The 21,682-nt window shown below is 36.5% G+C and overlaps 1 long non-coding RNA gene across 1 annotated transcript; it reads right to left on the minus strand.

Moving 5' to 3' along the window:
- Positions 1–304: 304 nt before the first annotated feature.
- On the minus strand, positions 305–9,832 carry LOC119263876. Its single transcript, XR_005130598.1, has 3 exons — positions 9,725–9,832; positions 2,184–2,288; positions 305–578 (listed from the first exon to the last, which is right to left on the minus strand). It is a non-coding gene; the product is annotated as an uncharacterized LOC119263876 (long non-coding RNA).
- Positions 9,833–21,682: the final 11,850 nt, after the last annotated feature.

The following is a 21,682-nucleotide window of genomic DNA, read 5'->3' on the forward strand; positions in this document are numbered from 1 at the left end:
TATTTCCAACAGATTCACATCACATCAAAATACATCAGAATAGGACTTTGAATAAAGAATTAAATGTATTTAATGTAATATTTCCATATGTATTAATATTTCAGTTCATGACTGTGAAAGCATGATGCACAGAACACAGAGGAACCTCAGAAAGTGCTGTTTATAGGAAGCCTACAACTTTACAGCTCAGAGGAAAACAGCAGTCCACAAATATTAAGAATCATCACTGGATACCAAATAATTATGCAACATTAAATTATTAGCTTATAATATAAAGGATCTAAGAATGACATATTTTATCTGCTTTAGATTTAACATTAATTGGTACATTTAACACCCTCTTCATGCTATTAAAAATATCCAGAGAACACTGACACTTCACATCAGCACCTTTAATTCAGTAGGACATTTTTTTCTCATTTTCTTATTATTTTTCCTGTTTTGTCAGCAATGTTGTCTTTCTGAATTGGTCTGTAGCAGGGAAGGACCTCACTTGGGGTGAAAATGTTCTCCTTGTGTCCCTTTTTCTTCATCTTCAAATATAAAAGATTGACATAGTAGCCCTCAAAATTATTCTCCTATTTCAGAGAGAATAAAGGGGAAATAGTTATTACTGAAATGGGCAATTACATTAGGAGGCATTATAAATGTTAATGATCATTTCTGTTGGAACAAAACCTTGTATCTCCACTTTTGTCATTTTTCAGTTTTGAATTTGAAAATTCCTGTTGGCCTTTACATTGTGTGTAAATTTTATGATGAATAGACCAAATTAAATGCCCAAAAATATTTTGGAAAATGTCTGGTTCCATTGACTTACATTGAAAGTAAACTATATTTTTTCCTTCTCCTGTAAAGTTACCATTTTGGAGATAAGGGGTTTTGTTCTGACAACCTCTTTATGATAGTGGTCTGTATTTTTTTTCTTCTTTTTTACAGATGACTATAAAACTTTGTTGCAAAAGTAAGATCTACACTGATGAGCCAAAACATTATGACAGATTAAGTGGATAATGTTGGTTATCTTGCAACAACAGCACGTCAAGGTATTAGACATAAGAGAAGACGAGAAAATAGTTGCTTCTTGTAGTCGACGGGATGTGTGAGAAATGAGCTGGCATGATAACCTCAATGCTCCCGGTCAGCAGTGGTGAGTACCTATTGACTGTGGTCTGAAGAGTGACAAAGGATCTCATGAGAGAAATAAAGGCACTGAAAGTCACCAAGTGTTAGTGATGGTTAAAGGAAGCATGTGTCCAAACATAAAGTGCATCTCATGCTGCTGATATTGAGGCTGTGTAGCTGCATACTGGTCACAGGCGCCTAAACTAAAATAACTACCTTATTAAGAACGACCACAGTTGGGTTTCCTGAAAGTTAAAGATTAACACGTCATTTAAAGAAGCTGGTGTGAAAGGTATATGCTATTCTGGCAAATTATAGAGAAGTTTATATTTATGAGCATAACAGAGTCATAGCAAACTCATTCAGAAAGTGTGTTTTACAGTAAAGTAGGCCTACAGCCCAAGGATTGTAATTGATTCTAGTATCTTGGGCCTGTTTGCTGTGTTATTGCACAATTTATCTTTTTTGATAAAAATAACCAAGAAATAATACATCTGTATTTTACCTTTGCTACTTCTTAACTTCAGCAGCCTGGAAAAATGCATTTTCTATTGATTATCAGGCATCAGTTATTAATTGTCAGTCAACTGACAATCGGATAACATTTTGAGCAAACAATTTTAAATATGTTTAGAAACAGTGGTAAAATTTACCTTAATAAACCAGCATGTATGTGGACATGGGATCTAATCAGGGCTGTGTTTGTCTACAGTGTGCGATAGGTTACTAAAGAAGAGGTGAAATATAGACGGTTCCCCGTTCATGTGCAAGAATCTTTAATGTCTCATGGTACTGATCTGTTAATGATCTGATCTGCTGTTCATGAATGGAAGTGACTGAACAAATCTGACTGTTTCTCACAAAAGATGCTTTCTAAACCACTGTTCTGACACTTCAGTGCACTCACAATGGTGAAATGATGGTAATGCATCTGGTCTTAAAGTGTCTTTGGGAAAGTGTGTCAGACTAAAATGTGTTGCCTTGAAATGCAATGAAATAAAATATTTTTTAAATTGTATCTTTAGGGTAATGAATATATAGTATCTGAATAAACTCACCACTGCGGCTCTCTCTCCTCCAGCTCCAGTAGATTAGAGTGATATTCCAGATTAAGAACAAGACCAGCGCCACTCCCAGGGTAACAACTAGAACAGGCTGATGACCTACAAAACAGAGATCAGGAATAAATGATAGCTTTATGGATACAATGATATAGTTTTACACCTGATTCAAACCTTTCTTTGGGATTTTCTCTGAACGTTAACTTCAAGAACAACAGGCAATGTGAAGGTTTATAATGAATTTCATGCTTTGTGCTTTAATTTGTATTAATGTTTAATGACATTTGTTTAAAGGCCTCAAACTTCTAAAAATAAATGCTGTGCTGCCGTGAAGAGCTTAGTGGCTGTGGCCAAGTTACTCTTGAGGGGCACCATGGTCCTGGTTTAGACCGTTAGACCCAATCCCATTTCACCCTTTGCCCCTACCCTCCATTCATGCCTTGGAGTAAAGTGTCCTGATTTTTGTTGAGATAGAGGGGTGGGGTGAAATGGAGGTTTTATAGAGGGACACTCCAAATAAAGTGTTATGAGAAAAAAAAAAAAACGGAAAACCGCCAAGATGCCTGCACAAGTGGCCAATGAAACCCACAAATGTCAGTATTTTCTCTGCTGCAAAAATTTTGATAACCATTGTATTAACTTTGTTTATGTCATTACAGTATAATATAGTCTTATTCTTTAAAACAAGCGTAGAAATTCGCTAATAGTATGCTGATGTCTTGGTAGCTGGCTAGCTAAATTTCCTAAAATACCTTAAATGGCAGCAGTTACATCCTGACAGCTCAAGTGTCAGAACTGCTGCACCATGTAAGGTGGAACAGGGAAATTCGAACAAGAAGCTGGTGGATAGCTGGCTTTATCTTCATATCACTGAAGAATTAGAGGTGGATGATAATAAATTATAATTGCATCACCCCTCTTTGAAGACATATGAAGCCCTTAATGCAACTGAAGACCAGCAGCAAGGTAGCTGAAGTCGATGATGTTATCAGATGTTATGTTGCTGGGGGTAAACTGTGTCTGAGAGGACTGGCCTTTGCAACTAACTACTGCAACCCCTGGGGCTGGAAATTCCTGCTGCCTGTTGAAGTGGCTGTTCAAAACAAAAGAGCATTTGCCCATATGTGCAATATGTGTTCTCCAGGAACTCTTTTACACCTATATATATATATATATATATATGTATAGCCCTGCGATGGACTGGCGACCTGTCCAGGGTATATATATATGTATGTGGCAAAAGCCTGAAGAAGAATTTCAACAAGGCTGTGTTCATTGATGGGATCATGGACTCAGAAGTGTACAAAGGCATTTTAAACATAAACCTGCTGAAACAGCACAAACAATAATCTAATTTTCAGAGGCCGCCTTTTAAAAGTTTCATAGAAATATCACTTAGTTTGACAAAATATTTGAGCCACCATATTTATATAATATATATATAAGACCAAAACAAACTCACTCAGTTCTACTAATGCTCCATTCCCAAAAATGATCTTCCCATAAGCCACCACAGCGCAGTAGTAAGTTCCAGTATGACGCTGGTCAAGGATGTCCTTAGAGAACTCATACAGAGAGCAGCTTGTAGAAGAGCTGATCTCACACTGACGGCTGCTGCTGTTCTGATGAGTGTAAATGATATCAGGAAAGGATTGTCCTGCAGCAGCTCTGAACCAGAGCACTCGGAGATCTCGGAGAGGACCGTGCACTGCAGAGTGACCGACTCTCCTGGAGAAACTGACCCCCGTACTGAAGTTTGGAGCACTGATATGTCTGACTGTCCTGGAAAGCATAATAAAGACAGTGTAGAAATTTTCTACTATCAATGCCAACAATGTATTTAATACTGGCTTCGTATGATTTTAAATATACTCAAAACATTAATATAACTTATTAAAAAGACATTTTACATAAAAGCAACACTGAGAACAATAAATCAATTATATCACCTGTTACAGCCAAGAATGTAGCAGTAGAAAAGTCCATCGCATTCTGTCTGCTCAGCCCACAGAAGTACATTCCTTCATCTTCTTTAGTAACAGGTTCAATCCTGAGAGAAATGCCATTCACTATTCTGTCTATTTTAAATCTTGTTTGATTGATACGTGGTGACATTACTGGGACCTTATCTTTAAACTTTGATCCCACTTCCAGTGGAACGTGCTCCAGTCTTTGTTTGTACCACATCCTAAAATCTGCACTAGAGTCATCTACAAATGTGCAGGTGATAGTGACCTCTTTACCAGGCTCAGCTGAGATGACTACTGGCTCTGAATTTCTCACTGCTGGAACAGAGTCTGTAAAACAAAGTTTACTTTCAGTCAATTAAAAAAAATGTGGATTAATTTTAAAACAAGCAGAATTAACAATAATAAATTCAAGGATATTTTTTGTCATTGAACTCCATGAAACTTACATATCTTGTAGAGAAGTAAGATGATAATCGCAGCTTGAACCATCATTGGAAAAGCAACAGCTATAACCTGAAGGCAAATATGTAGGCAAGAATGGAACCAAAGCACCAAACTGCATTAGCCTGGGGTCTTATACTGAAGCTCATTGGCTGGTAAAAGTCACATGGGTCTTTCTGTCTGCTTGACTTGATCTGTTTGGCCATAAAAAGTACTCTGGGCTCTGTTTGAGCTCTTATCAATAGTTTTGGTTGTCATAGTCTTATATTTAACAGCAGCTGTCATAAGCTCTCTATAGAGAAGCCGTCATATATGAGCAGCTCAGAATATCTGCCTGTGAAGGTATTTATTGTAGAATAAAGAATGAAGGATTGTTTTGGTTTTCAGTTGCGCTGTTAGAGATTTACTTCCCTTCAACTACTTCCATCCTTGTAGACAATGTATTTCTCATATATTGCAAAAGAACATATGGCCATTTTCTTTTATTCAGTCTCCCTTTGTTTGAGTAAGGGTTGGCCTTAGATTGCAATTCATTTTGTTTTCAATTTGTTCTATTTTATTTATGTAAATCTTCATTAAGTGCTTAATAACTAAATAACTCATATTTTACTTAATACATATTGTAATGTCACCTTGTATAGATGGCAAAGCCAAAAACTAGAAAACCTGAGATAAAATATTTATTACATTATATGGTATTAAAAATAATGCTATTAATAAATAAAAAAGGTCCAGTTCCAGGCAAATTTCACCAGCCAGGCATTTATCAACATGAGAATTAAAACCATTAAACCAAACTCGCTATCATGTTGCTGCTCATCATTATGATACGGTTTATGAAATATACTGACAGTATTTCAGTACTAATATAAAAGACAGATGTATACTATGGTGGGAGATTGTAACTGGAATGATATGGTTGTTGTCAGAATAAAACCCTTTATCTCTAAAGCAGTAACTTTATAAGAGAAAGAAAAAAAATATCAGGCAACTTTTATATCAATCAGTTGATCATGAAATGTCTTTATTATCATCATCACTTTTGTTTATATAGTGCCTTTCCCATGCTCAAGACGCTTTCCAATCAGAAAGTAACAAAATGCGTAATCAGCAATACCTAAATACACAACACAGAATACACACACACACACACACACACACACACACACACACACACACACACGCACAACTTCATGGTACCCACAGGTAGCGGGGGTGGGGGTTTCTCTGACCATGGTATAGAGTCATTTCATTGGCATGGAAGGAGTCCTTAGTCCTGCAACTACATTGCATCACACAGGAGCCCAAAAGCCTCAAAGACCAAAAATGTCCTTAGCTACAAAGAGCTAGCATATTCCCGCAGCCAAACACCATCAGTCCAGACAGCCTCATAGATGCAATGCAGCATTACCCAGGTGGCTGGCACAGGCAGCCAAGTAGGTGTGATGTAGCGCCGCTGAGGCAGCCAACCTGAGAGGCCTTCTAGTGCTGCCGTAGTGCTGCTCATGCAGCCAAACACTACCCGTCCAGGCAGCCCCACAGCTGCAGTGACCTGTCAATCAAGCAGCCAGTCCAGGCTGTGATATCACTTCAATCAGGTCGCTGAAGCGGCCAGGCTGCATCAGACCACCAGCCCAAGAGTCCTCTGAGCCACACTTGGAAAATCAGGTTAAAAAAAAAAAGAGTGGTGTGGTTTGATATGATGACAAACTCCTCACTGTGCTAGTGTGCTTACAGTGGAGCACAAACAAGCCCATGAACACACACATCTTTTTACTCTACATTACCAAGGGGAGAAAACAAGTCTCAGTAAGAAGCTGAAAAGTCTGCACTGTGACCTCAAAGAATAAGTGAAAAAAATGATTTAATATATATTTTCATGTAAAATGTATGTTGTCTAGACATTGTAAGATGGTTTAAACAATGAAACAACCTCATCTTTCAAAAAACACTAAAACATGCCCTCTTGAAGAATTAGAGCTTTCTCTGTGTCACCAAGTCTGTTTACCTATTCAGAACCAAATAAATAATAAGAATATTATATTTATATTCAGCAAGCTGCCTGCAACCACCTGAAATGTGAAGTGTATTTATTTGGCTCCTAAAAGTCATACTTTGTAAAGTAAAAATAATAATAAGTAAATATCACAATGTTGATTTTCTACAGAGAACACACTTCTGCACACTTTAATAAACAATTACTGTTTATATGCTCAATTAAACACGTTGAAAAACCTAATAAATAACAAAACATTGACTTGTGAACAGCTATGGCATTTTTTTTTTTGATATGTCAAAGTCAACAAATAAATCGAACACTATTAACAGAAGTTTTTAAATGTAGATAAACAGGTGGAGCATGAATTCAGTTTCAAGCTATCAGTCATAATCTCTAAAGGCCTGAAGAGCAACCACAGCTTTATTTTAGAGTGATTATATGGAAATTCTCACTACAGCCTGAAATACGTCTTCTACAGCCTCATGAACTCAATATCAGACACCATCTGAGCGCATGCTTGCCACGTTTAAATGTCTAAAGTGACCACAAATTCTGTTCCTTCAGAGACCTGAAACTAGACTGTTTTTTTTCAGTCGTTCAACCACAGTTGTGAGTAACCACAGACTCTAAAACTGCTCTCACTCAGCTCCTTCAGAGGACTCACACTTCATACCAAACTAGACTGGACTTTATTTGCTTAGGTTAACTTCCATAACTTTGTGGAGGCCACATTTTAGTTTACTTTTCTCCCAATATGTTAAACAAAGCAAATAAACAGTAACTGTGTATATAGATCTGTTCTCCCTACAGCCTGAAACATGTCTTCTACATTTCCATTGAGAGCGAACAATATCAGACATCTGAGCTCATTAATGTGTTTGTCACACATCTGAGTTTTTCTTTCTACTTGTTGTATTTGTTTAGGTCTCAATGCATAGATAACTTCAGGTAGCAATTTAGAGCAAAGCTCTTTAAAATTATGTCGACCTTTATTAACATGAGATATTCTGAAGTAATGACAAGCACTTTTGTAAGTCGCTCTGGATAAGAGCGTCTGCTAAATGCCATAAATGTAAATGTAAATGTAAATGAGTGAACACACACTCTAAAACTGCTCTCGCTCGGCTCCTTTAGAGAACTGACACTTCATACTAGACCAGACTGCTTTTTTTCAGTAATGCAGTTTTGAGCACAGAGCAAAGTGAAGCACATGATTGTAGATCCTGACTGAAATCAGCACAAACACAAATGAACAGATACAGATTACAAAGCTGACAGTAACAGAAAACATCCCCAAACTTCACTTCTGCTGCTACAAGAGAAGAGAGTCCAGTGAGTCAGTGACTGTTGGGGTCAGTAACTGAGAAGTATCTGACTTCAGAGTAAACACTGTGTCCAGAGCGTCCACTCTTCATTCTCAGGCTTTTGGCTGCATAACTCAGCTCCACAGCAGCAGAGTTCTGTAGAGATGAATATGAAATATTAAAGGCTGAAGATTAGAGAACTCTATAAGAATTAAACAGCGTCAGTGTGGATGAGAGAACATGTAGTACCTGACTGGCTTTATTCTCCACCACCGAATCACGATCTCTCCCTATGATGGAGTAAAGAAAGATCACAGTGTCATATTTAGAGTTTAGATCAGAGAATATGACCTCAGTGCTGGTCACTTTTAGTTACAGTCAGTTTGCACAAGCCTAATTAATAAAAAATGAATCATTATTTTACTCATTTTCATTATTAGGGCTCATATAATGGGCCTCATTCACTAAGCAATCTTAAGATGAGATTTCTTCTTAAAACCCTCAAGATTCTGACAGTCATTAATGTTTTCTTATTTGAAACCTTATCTTAGGACTTTTCTCAGGAACAAAACATAAGAAGATACTACTGAATGAAGCCCACTCATAGTAATAATACACTTTATTTATTCATACTTTTGTATTCATATTTTCATATCACATCTAGAAAGGCAAATAAAAGCAAGCATACAAAAAAATAAAAGCAAGAGAACATAAAAACTGCAGGTTCAGTTATACATTCAGACATTCAATGTTGTTATTCCATTAATAGTTTTTAAAAAAGGACTTTACATGTATTCTGTATGTTAATATTTCCTAAATCTTGCAATTTAAGGCATTATTGTAAAAGATCAGTTTAAAATGCATTAATCAGTCATTATTTAAGAAGTATAATAACTCCATATATGACAGATTAAGCTACACTCACCGCTGCATTTTCCAATGGCTTGAACACAGATCACAATCACACAGATTCCCAAAGCTGCTCCCAGGTAGAACACAGTGGGATCCACAGGAGAGGCTGTAAGATATTAGAATATGACACTACTGTACATTTAAATTCATAGAAGTGTTGGAGTTTCCTGAAGCAGCCATAAATACCAGCTTAACTCCTCAAACAGGGATTTAAACCCCTGGCTGTAATGTTACCCACTATAATACTTCATAGCTGAAGTCATATGCAAAAGTTTCAACACATCTGGACAGATGACATGTTTTGTGGACGAAACATAATTTGACCAACTATGAGGCCTCTTGGGCCGGCTGCCTAAGTGACATTACACAACAGATACATGGCTGCCTGGGCTGCCCACTTCGATGACGCTGCATTGTACCTAAGGGGTGCCTAAGGTGGTGTGCCTAAGGTGGTGTTCAAATGCTGGAAAAATGTTCTGCCTTAGTGGCTGAGGACATTTTCAGCCTTGAAAGCTTCCCTCAAAGAAAGGACTCTTTCTGGGCTAGCAAAGTGGTACCATGGTTATTGAAATCCCCCTTAGCTAAGGATGCTGCGGATGATGATGATCATAAGGAACTGACGGTTTACGGTATTTAAGCATTCCACATAGTCTGGCATAAATCCCTATTTCGGCTTATTGCTAATGTTATATTTGGAAGTAGAACCAATTTTGCCATAATATTCTGCCACATGATGATTTCTAAAATAGAATACTTATCATTTTATCGGTGGGATTTTAAACGCTGTGGTGATGCGTGCTGGTTATTAATCAAAACTCTGTAGAGCAGCATAGCAAATTGAACTTAAACTGACCTCTAAGCTCAGTTCTCAAAAGAAATGTACAAAAACTTAAAAAAACAAAAAACACTTACTCAGTTCTACTGATGCTCCATTCCCAAAAATGATCTTCCCACAAGCAGCCACAGCACAGTAGTAAGTTCCAGTGTGGTGCTGGTCGAGGATGTTCTTAGAGAACTCATACAGAGAGCAGCTTGTAGAAGAGCTGATCTCACACTGACGGCTGCTGCTGTTCTGATGAGTGTAAATGATTTCAGGAAAGGATTGTCCTGCAGCAGCTCTGAACCAGAGCACTCTGAGATCTGCTGCTCTGATCTCAGAGAAGACCGTGCACTGCAGAGTGACCGGCTCTCCTGGAGAAACTGACCTCCGTACTGGAGTTTGGAGCACTGATATGTCTGACTGTCCTGGAAAGCATAATAAAGACAGTGTAAAAATGTTTTACTATCAGTGCCAACAATGTATTTAATACTGGCTTTATATGATTTCAAATATTCTCAAAGCATTAATATGACTTATTAAAAAGACATTTTACATAAAAGCAACACTGACAACAATAAATCAATTATATCACCTGTTACAGCCAAGAATGTAGCAGTAGAAAAGTCCATCGCATTCTGTCTGCCCAGCCCACAGAAGTACATTCCTTCATCTTCTTTAGTAACAGGTTCAATCCTGAGAGAAATGCCATTCGCTATTCTGTCTATTTTAAATATTGTTTGTTTGAAACATGGTGACATTACTGGGTCCTTATCTTTAAACTTTGATCCCACTTCCAGTGGAACATGCTCCAGTCTTTGTTTGTACCACATCCTAACATCTGCACTAGAGTTATTTACAAATGTGCAGGTGATAGTGACCTCTTTACCAGGCTCAGCTGAGATGACTACTGGCTCTGAATTTCTCACTGCTGGAACAGAGTCTGTAAAACAAAGTTTACTTTCAGTCAATTCAAAAAATGTGGATTCATTTTAAAACAAGCAGAATTAACAATAATAAATACAAAGATATTTTTTATCGTTGAACTCCATGAAACTTACATATCTTGTAGAGAAGTAAGATGATAATCGCAGCTTGAACCATCATTGGAAAAGCAACAGCTATAACCTGAAGGCAAATATGTAGGCAAGAATGGAACCAAAGCACCAAACTGCATTAGCCTGGGGTCTTTTACTGAAGCTCATTGGCTGGTAAAAGTCACATGGGTCTTTCTGTCTGCTTGACTTGATCTGTTTGGCCATAAAAAGTACTCTGGGCTCTGTTTGAGCTCTTATCAATAGTTTTGGTTGTCATAGTCTTATATTTAACAGCAGCTGTCATAAGCTCTCTATAGAGAAGCGGTCATATATGAGCAGCTCAGGATATCTGCCTGTGAAGGTTTTCATTGTAGAATAAAGAATGTAGGATTGTTTTGGTTTTCAGTTGTGCTGTTAGAGATTTACTTCCCTTCAACTACTTCCATCCTTGTAGACAATGTATTTCTCATATATTGTAAAAGAACATATGACTATTTTGTTTTATTCAGTCTCCCTTAGTTTGAGTAAGAGTTGGCCTTAGATTGCTTTTTTTTCAACTTTTTCTGTTTTATTTATTTAAATCTTCATTAAGTGCTTAATAACTAATATTTTACTTAATAAATCTTGTAATGTCACCTTGTATAGTTGGTCAAGCCAAAAACTAGAAGCCCTGAGATAAAAACTTTAATACATAAAATATCACCAGTGAACTTGATATGAATAACAAGTCCAGAGCGACACAGCAGAAGGTCCAGACTGAGTGAAAAGACAAATTTCACCAGCCAGGAATGTATCAACATGAGAATTAAAACCACTGTTTAAACTCGATATCATGTTGCTGCTCATCATTATGATAAGGTTTATGAAATAAAAAAGGAAGGCAAACTCCTTATTAATACTCTTTATTTTAGAAGAAACATTGGGTAAGCAGGTGTCTGCCAAATTTTGGACATATAGAATAAGTTAATGAATGAAGTAATTATTTACAAATAGGCTGAACATTATATTCATCATTGATGACCTATGGCTATTAGTCGCAGGCCTTCAATTCTGGCCATAAATACCTAAACTTGGTGAAAAATGAGGGGAAGGACGTCAGTATGTTAGTGCTGACATCTACTAGCACCTCTATAGAGTTCTTAGTAGTATGTTAATGCTAAGCTATAGGCAGCTCAGCTGAATATTTTTGCTATAGATCCAGCCTGAACATTTGAACATTATATAAAACAAGTTGTTATGCCCCAGCAATAAGTCGTTTGATTTTTGTAACTAAGTTGTTTCGTTATTATGACGATAAAGCAGAGATGCATTCTGGGTAGTAAGAAGTAGCGTTTGTTATGCACATGTCATTGTCAGTTGTGTGCTCATCCTGCCTGCGGTCATAGCTCAAACTTTCTCTCCCTCTTTGCTAAGGCATTGTCTGTGAGTACAACCTATATATTACTTGTATGCAGACTAGTTATACGCTGTGTTCGCTAGCATCTTTATGCATAACTAGTTACATAGTTAAGCTAGTTATGCTATGCTGCTTATCTATATGCTATGTTGACGTGTATGCTAATTGAAACGTCTCGTTGTAATTGTTACAGTTTCACAAGATTCTCACTAAACCTCATGGAAAGAATTATCCGTGTCCTGGAGTTTTTTGAGAGTGTTTAAACTGATTGGAATCCAGCCCATGAAACAAGTAGAACAAGTAGAGGAGCTCATTTTCTATGTGTTATTGTCATTTGACTTCTTCAGTGCATAATACAGTCTGAATAGGAACATTCATTTTTACAGTGATGGATTTTTCACATTTTTTTAATTAACGTGGTGAGCCTTGACCATCCTCACTCACACAGAGCTAGTCAACAAAACTAACAAAACCTTTTGCTACTTTTCAACATTTAATCATGTTTCTTGTCTTAAACTGACCATATCCCAAAATTTTAGACATATTAAAATGCAGTTGAGTTTTCAAATTATGTAAAGCTAGGAAAGACTAAGAACATGTAATAATATCAGAAAGGCTGTATATTTACAAAAATAATGAAATGGATAAGAAACAAATATAAAGCATCTTGTCTTTGTTCTGTTTTCTTTCCAATACAGGTCGAATATGAGTACCTTCATAAACCACTTTCTGTTTTCTGCATTTTACCTACTGTCCCAAAACTTTTGCAATTGGTTTTATTAATATTCTTAAATGATCAAATGAAACAGCTGAAATGTGTACTGAAGAGAAAATAGCAACATGGGTGGTTTAATTAAAATGTTGCATGAATATCAAAAATGCTTTAATCTCTGATCTTCAGTGATTTATTTGTAAATACTGTATGATATATTTTTTATATATCTTTTTTACTCTTACATTGACATCATACGGTTTGCACTTATATAACATATAATTTATATTGAAAATTAATATGTAAAAATAACAGTACTGTTAGTATGTGTTCTTCTGAGATAAATTCCAGTAAATAAATTTTTAATATATTAGTATGTGTTCTTTTGAAATATATTACATTAAATAAAATCAGCTACTTGTCTAAAGTCATGGTCCTGTTTTTCTGATTATCTAAGTGGAAATAAATGAACACATTCCATCACATTTCTGCAACAAATTTCTATTTATTTGAATTTTACTGAATTTTAACAGTAATCATGTATTAAAGCTGTGCAGACGTCTGTTCTCTGTAGAGGAAGTGAAACTTATGTTTACAAAATCAACATTAGACCAGGGGTGCCCAAATATTTTGCACTGCCCAAACACACCACTATGATCATTTATCACTGTGATATTTCAGCCATCTCAAAATTTCACTACACTTCTATGAATAGAGCTGAATATCAGACAACATCAGTCTGAGTGATCACAGTGACCACACGCTCTAAAGCTGAGTTTTCACGTCGTCCTTCAGAGAATTGAGACTTTCAGTCAACAGAACAATCACTAACAAGAAATAAACAGTGACAGATTAAAGACTGGAGCTCATTTGAGGAGTGAAAAGGTCCAAATCTTCACTCATGATCATCTTAGGAAACTAGCGATGTGAGCGCTGAGCAGCAGCTTTGGAGCTTCTCACATGAGAGTAAACAACGTCTTCAGGCTGTTCTCTCTTCACTCTCCCACCTTTGGCTTTCTTCTCTTTGATGTGGATGGCAGCGTAATGCAGGTTCTCAGTGTTCTGCTCCTGTGAGAAATAAACATCATCCTCTACTGAAAAATAGATAGAATCTAGTAGAAAAGGATTTATTTTGTTTTTTTACATACAAATCTGTTATTAATACATGATAATATTTACTGAGCTACTTTAAGTTGCCTGATGAAAATCAAAGAGCCTGTTTTCTATAGAATATCTACACACTGACATGCAATCAATGTATAATCCTTTAGAATATTAATGTGTTCTCCAACAATAAACTGAGAATAAATAATTATGTAAACATCTTTCAAATATAAGATAGACTGTGAAACTCTTGCCCTTGAGCAAGACCAGAGATTATTTTAACTGTCCTAATATTTTGGGCATTGATTAATTTCTTGTTCTGTGTTCAATAAACTCAAATTAGACATATTTTATCCTTCTATTACTTTGTATTCATTATGGCCTGTTTTAATATGTAACTGGTATATTTTGTGAAAATCACATATAATGGCAATATTAGATGTAATATCACACAGTAAACAGCCTAAGTCCATGTAAAATACATTACTTTTATTAAAATTCACATTGTTTTAGTTTAATATTGTTAAGACTTTATGCCCGTACACTGTTAGAAATAAAGTTTTGTTCAGGCACTTCTTTTGCTTATTAATGTACAAACAGTGTAAATGTACCCTCAAAGGTACAACAGTGGTTCTAAGGTCTTATTTAGAACCTTAAACACATTTTACTCAGGTAAAAAAGTACATATTTGTATCTTTTCATAGCCAAATGTTTTAACAGAACAGTAAAATAAAGGCCTGGAGATCAAACTGTGTGGAGTCAATACAATACGCTCCCTGACTAAAGGAACTGAGATGTACCCTTGAATACTGCCCCACTGACAGATAAAACATCTTTTAGTTGCCAAAAGTCCATGAAATCATCTTTGCTTTATAATATGGGACACAAACTGACTCACTTAAGCATGTTTAGCACTTTTTAGCTTCTAATCATGAACATGGAACACATTTTGATGTATTAGTGATTATTAAACACTAAGTAGCTCCAAAATAATGAACTCTGAAAATCGCCTCACTCTGCTTCCAGCCAAAAGGAACAAAATGCTGCCAATTAAACACTAAAAAAGATGTGAATTTAGGTGATAATTCATGCTGAATAGTTTGCATATCAAAGACCAGTTTGTTGCAATATTCAGGCGCCCCTGGTCAAAAGACATGATTTATTGATTTTCTAAGTAAATGTAAACACATCCTCTACAGAGATAATACGTCTGCACCTTTAATGCACCATTACTGTTTATTTGATTAATTTAACAATTTTCTAAGGTAAAAGTTAAACATAAAATCCGGCCTGTGCTCAGTTTACGGCACATTACATGTTTCTTCATTTGTTTTCTCCCAATAGGTTAATAGAAAATGAAAAAAAACTTGCAATTTGCTCAAGAGTGTCAAAACATTTGCATATATCTCTATTATGTGATTTTTTTTTCATCATTACAAATAATGCATTTTTAGGTCATACTGAGAAAACCTAATGCAGAGTGAATAAACTAGAAGTGCTTAACTGAACAAAGAACAATAATTTAATAAATCAGAAACATATATATACATTAAAATAAAGCTTTGCAGATGGATAAGGGCTCTGCTCTGCTAATGATGATGTGCTGCTCTGAGCTTGTGTGCAAAATGTTGAATTTATGTTATAAATGGGTCTAAAAATGATAATTATCTGCATGTGCTGTACGTTTGAATACAGATTATTAAATAATTTTCCTAATATTGATGTTTTTTGTTCCTCATGTTTTTTCTTAACTGATGACTGAATGGATTTATCTGTGTATTTTATTATGTACATGAACTAAAAAAAAGACTTCTACAGAATAATTTGCATGTTTGATCATAAATCAGAAAACAGAAATGGTCCGATTTTTTTCTAGTTGAAATTTGAAATGGAATCCTTAGTGGAAAATATAGTTTAAAGAGTAAGTGTATAAAGAGTACCTGTCTGGTGGTCCGCTCACTCACAGCCTCCTCCTGAGCTTTCTCTGTAGAGATAAAACTTCACAATTACATTCAGATACAGTTTAATGAGGCTGAACTTATTAAGTATCATCACTATTTTATATTTTCTTTCTACTAAAATGTTCAGCTACATCTCATAATAAACACTTACCACCAGTGCGGTGTTCAGATTTTCTCAGTTTATGGATTAAAATGGTTTGAGCGCAGATTACAGCCACACACACTGCTGAGAAAACTGCCAGAGTCAGCATTACAGGACCTACAGGATCTTCAGTAAGAGAGGAATTACCAACATACTGAATACAAAGTTCAAGCCTCAAAATCCATTCGCCATCTGATCTTGTTTAGCTAGACTTTTATATCATGTTTATTTTATTACTGTTTAACAAACTGATTTTTGTCCCATTAATGAAAAATGTCACTTCTTTCCCAAACATTTTGGAAAAGTAAACAAGACAATAGAAAGTAATTTGCTGTGAAATGGTGCATTTTTTCAGAAAATGTACTCAGTCCGAATAGTTCACAGTGGTGGTGATAGGAACCAGATATCTAAAGCTTTTAGTGTCTCTAAAACACAGGTAACATGAATTAGTTTAATGTTGTTGTTGTTGCTGTTCTTGTCATTTTTATTTATTTCTTTACTTTATTTGTATTTAAATACATGCAGGGTGTTATAAGAAAGATGCACAAAAATATGTATTTTTGAATTAGATTTTGCGATCACAACCCCTGATTCTTATCATCACCACTGTAAAGAATTCTGAGCCAATACTTTTCTTTATCATTTCACATTACACCACTCTGATTGACTTTGTTTACATCTCAGAAACTGAGTTACATAGAAATGTTCTAAGCGATGTCAACAGTAAATAAATAGATATCATATTAACATATATATATATATATATATATATATATATATATATATATATATATACATACACATGAGACTAGTTGTACACTGCAAAACTTACTCAGTTCTACTATTGTTCCATTCCCAATAATGATCTTCCCACAAGCAGCCACAGCACAGTAGTAAGTTCCAGTATGGTGATGGTCGAGGATCTTCTTAGAGAACTCATACAGAGAGCTGTTTGTAGAAGAGCTGATCTCACACTGACGGCTGCTGCTGTTCTGATGAGTGTAAATGATTTCAGGCAAGGATTGTCCTGCAGCAGCTCTGAACCAGAGCACTCGGAGACCTGCTGCTCTGATCTCAGAGTGGACTGTGCACTGCAGAGTGACTGACTCTCCTGGAGAAACTGAACCCTGTACTGGTGTTTGTAGCACTGATGTGTTTAACTGGTGTTGACCTGATGAATAAAATAAAGCCATTTAGGTTTCCCAGTTGAGCTTCTCTATCAGCTTGTTCAATACTAAAGATTTAACCTTGTTAAATGTGGTTATATTGTAGCATGGATTTTTGGACTGATCAGTGTACGTGGTCGTCCCTGGTTCTGGTGATCTACCATCCTCAGAGGTTTAGATCCACCGCACTTGCTCTAGTGTTCATATGTCCCTGAACACCTTCATTACCTGGTTCAGGTGTGTGAGATTACTGCTGGGCTAAACTGTGCAGAGTGGTAGATCTCCAGGACCAGGCTGGGCACCTCTGTTTTAAACCATGTATTATTACTGTAAGTAAGATGATGATACCAATACAATACACTGTAAATTGGATTCATCTAATTGTCTAAAACAGAAGTACATGAATGAAGTTTTAAATATATAATGGGAATTTTAAAACATGAATTTTGTTACCTGTCACGGCTAAAAATACACCATTAGTAAACGTAATTGTGTTCCCGTCTCCGTTTCCACAGAAGTACATTCCTTCATCAGCTTTAGTGGTCTGTTCAATAGTTAGATTAAAAATCTGGCTAATTTTGTATCTCTTTACTGAAGTAGGAGCTTCTCTGTTAGTTAACCTTACTGCCACTTCCTGAGGTTGCTGTCCTGTTCTTTGCATGTACCAGGCCCAAACTTTAACGCTTTGAGCAGACTTTTCCAAATTTTTGCAGTGTAGAGTAACTTCTCCACCAGACTCAGCTGAGACAAATGATGCCTTAGAAAGATCCACAGCCTGAACAGGATCTATAAGAGCTAAGCCAGTGAAGAAAAGAACAGATAAAAGTTCAACAAGCACAGTAAACAGTGATATTATTCATAATTAAATAAAATGAAAATTTAATTTAGAGCTCATAAACTTACATATCATGTAAAGATGGAAAGTGAGCCACCAAATCAAAGACATTGCATAAAAAAGAAGTTGTTCTTGTTTGAAGCAAAATGGAAATGAAGCAAGAGCGCCACATTATATTAGTGGGCTGGGCTCAGGAGATTAAGCTCATTGGCTGCCAAATGTCACAAGGTTTTTTTTTTTTTTTTATTATTATTTCTCTCTTGTTTTAACTCATGTTAGGCCTCCAGAATTCCCCAGACCTCATTTAAAACAATTTGAGGTTTATTATAAGTAGTTCCCCAAAATGTCATATTTAGAAATAAAAAAATGTTTTCTCAAAACATTAAACATATGAATACAAATGCTTGTGAAGTCAATTCAGTTACTTTAAGGTGCACCCATTGGTGACTGCTTGTAAAATCTCCACAGAAAACCACTGACCCATAGCGTGTGATGCTCTGGAGGAGCCACACGAGAGCTTAAGGTCACCAAGCCTATAGCCAAGCAACAAATATCAAGTGCCCTGCCAGTACTGGGGTGTTCTCTTAAGGGATGGAGCTCTATCCAATATCTTGGATGGGTTGGAGTGACCCAGAACTGATCAACCAACAGTAGTACCTGAGCTCACTAACGCTCTTCTGAATGCAAGCAAATACTCACATCAATGTTCCAACATGTGGTATAAAGCCTTCCCAGAAGAGTAGAGGCTGTTACTGCAGCAAAGGAGGAGAAGCTCCCTATTAATACCCTGAATAATTCAACTGAATATTTTTGTTATAGATCCAGCCTGAAGATTTGAACATTATATAAAACAAGTAGAAGTTAAGTGATACTTTTTTGATCTCACAACCAGGGAAACCACCTCCGCATTTAACACATCCGTGAAGTGAAACATCGCATACACACTAGTGAACACACACACTAGGGGGCAGTGAGCACACTTGCACGAAGCAGTGGGCAGCCCTATCCACAGCGCCCGGGGAGCAGTTGGGGGTTAGGTGTCTTGCTCAAGGACACCTCAGTCATGGACTGTCGGCCTTGGGGATCAAACCGGCAACCTTCCGGTCACAGGGCCAGATCCCTAACCTCCAGCCCACGACTGCCCCAGACAAGTACAACTAGAGGACCTCAGAGAAGCCAGTGCCTTTTCTGTGTGTTATTGTCATTTGACTTCATCAGTGCATAATACATTCTTAACCTGTATTAGTGGATGCAGTGACAGTGTTTATTGACAGCAGTTTGTCAAAGTATTCCTGAGCTCCTGTGGCCTATCATGGAAACATGTAGTGTTGTCTGAAAAGACAAAGGTCACAGGCCTTCAGTTGTAATATTCCATTCGAGATTTCTCCAGATTCTCTGAATCTTTAGGTGATATTATGCACTTTAGAGGGTGAAATACATAAAATCTTCACAATCACTCACAGAGAAACATTCATTTTTACAGTGATGGATTTTTCTGATGTAATTTTTAGTTAACGTGATGAGCCTTGACCATCCTCACTCATACAGAGCATGTATGATTACATCACCAGAAACAAAGAAATAAACAAACAAAACAACAAATAAAAAACTTTTTGTTACTTTTGAACATTTAATCATGTTTCTTGTCTTAAACTGAACCTGTCCCAACATTTTGGACATTAAAATGCAGTTGAGGAGTAGTGGCTCTACTTCTAGCTTCTCCCGGATGGTCGAGCTCCTCACCCTGGAAAGGCTGTATCTTCTTCTTCTTTTGGCTGCTCCCTTTAGGGCTCGCCACAGCGGATCATCTGCCTCCATCTTGCCCTATCCATTGCCTCCTCTACTTTTACACCAACCATCTCCATGTCCACCTTCACTACATCCATAAACCTTCTCTGAGGTCTACCTCTTCTCCTTCTACCCAGGAGCTCCATCTCCAACATTCTTTGACCAATATATGCACTATTCCTCCTCAACACATGTCCAAACCATCTCAACCTGGCCTCTCTGGCTTTATCTCCAAACTGCTCCACCTTCACTGTCCCTCTGATTTGCTCATTTCTAGTCTTGTCCATCCTTGTCACTCCCAATGAAAATCTCAGCATCTTCATCCCCGCCACCTCCAGCTCAGCCTCCCGTCTTTTAGACAGAGCCACAGTCTCCAAAGGCTGTATATTTACAAAAATAATGAAATGGATAAAAGGAACAAATATAAAGCATCTTGTCTTTGTACTGTTTTCTTTCCAATACATATCAAATATGAGTGCGTTCATAAACCACTTTCTGTTTTCTGCATTTTATCTACTGTCCCAAAACTTTTGGAATTGGTTTTATTAATATTGTTAAATTCTCAAATGAAACAGCTGAAATCTGTACTGAAGAGAATTTTTTTTCTCTTACATTGACATCATACGGTTCTACTTATATAAAATATAATTTATATTGAAATTACTAAGTAAAAATAACACTATTGTTCCTATGTGTACTACCTGTCTAAACTTATGGTCCTGTTTTTTTGTTTATCTAAGTGGAAATAAATTAACACATTCTATCACATGTCTGCACAAAATTTCTATTTATTTGCAGAATTTTAACAGCAATTTTGTATTTAACCTGTGCAGAAGTGTGTTCTCTGTAGAGGAAATTAAACTTATTTCCACAAAATGAACAGCACATGTCATTTGACGAGGGGTTCCCAAACATTTGCACACCTCTGTGATCAATCGAGCATTATTTCAGCCGTAGTTCGCTTATCTCAAAATTTCATACACGTCTATGAATCGAGCTGAATATCAGACACCATCAGTCTGTGTGATCACAGTGATCACACACTTTATATTTCTCTTAGCTTTCAAACACGCTTCACACACGCCATTGCATGTACAATATATAAACATGACCTTATTATGTGGAAGCACAGCAAGTTAGAAACACAATTACATGCATATATAGTAAGGATTGAATTGTAAAACATACAGTACTTCAGCTTTGAAGAATCAATATCTATTTAATTTTTAAATAGCCATTAATTTGGCTTTTTATGTACATAATATGCTGCTGCTCTGATCTCAGAGAGGACAGTGACCTGCAGAGTGACCAACTCTCTTAGAGAAACTGACCCCCGTACTGGAGTTTGGAGCACTGAGATGTTTAAGTGAGCATGATCTGGTCAGAATAATACAGTTATTAGACAGCGTCCATTTTACATATTGAGGTGCAAATGTAGCGGATGCGAATAAATAAAAAGATATTGTTTGTTTTTATTCTTATTTCACATAAAATCCCTCCCTAATTGCATTTGTTATTTGAGTAAATGGTTCTTCATGTAATTATGTTGTATATGCACTCTATGTGGTGGGTGTACTGTGGGCTGAGAAGCAGACTTTTATTTTGAAATTACGTGGGTTCTCGCTATCGGCGCAATTCGCCTCTCTCCTCAGTTCGCGTTAATCTCACTGAGGAGAGGTGGGTGTTTTACTATGCTCCTCGTAAAAGAAAAACTGTTCCAAAGTTGTTTAAGCACTTTTAATGCACTGGAATTGGTTAGTTTAAATGTATTTCAGTACCGAGAAGATATTAATGGTTTTGTGTGCAGTGTTTTGTATAGAGAGTGACTAGTTTAACCCGAACAGCATACTTCATGAGGTAATGAGTAGCTAGCTACCAGTTAAGCTAAAAACGGTGTGCTTTTCCCCTCTCA

Source organism: Pygocentrus nattereri, chromosome 8 (genome assembly GCF_015220715.1).
Source record: "Pygocentrus nattereri isolate fPygNat1 chromosome 8, fPygNat1.pri, whole genome shotgun sequence".
NCBI classification, from domain to species: domain Eukaryota; kingdom Metazoa; phylum Chordata; class Actinopteri; order Characiformes; family Serrasalmidae; genus Pygocentrus; species Pygocentrus nattereri.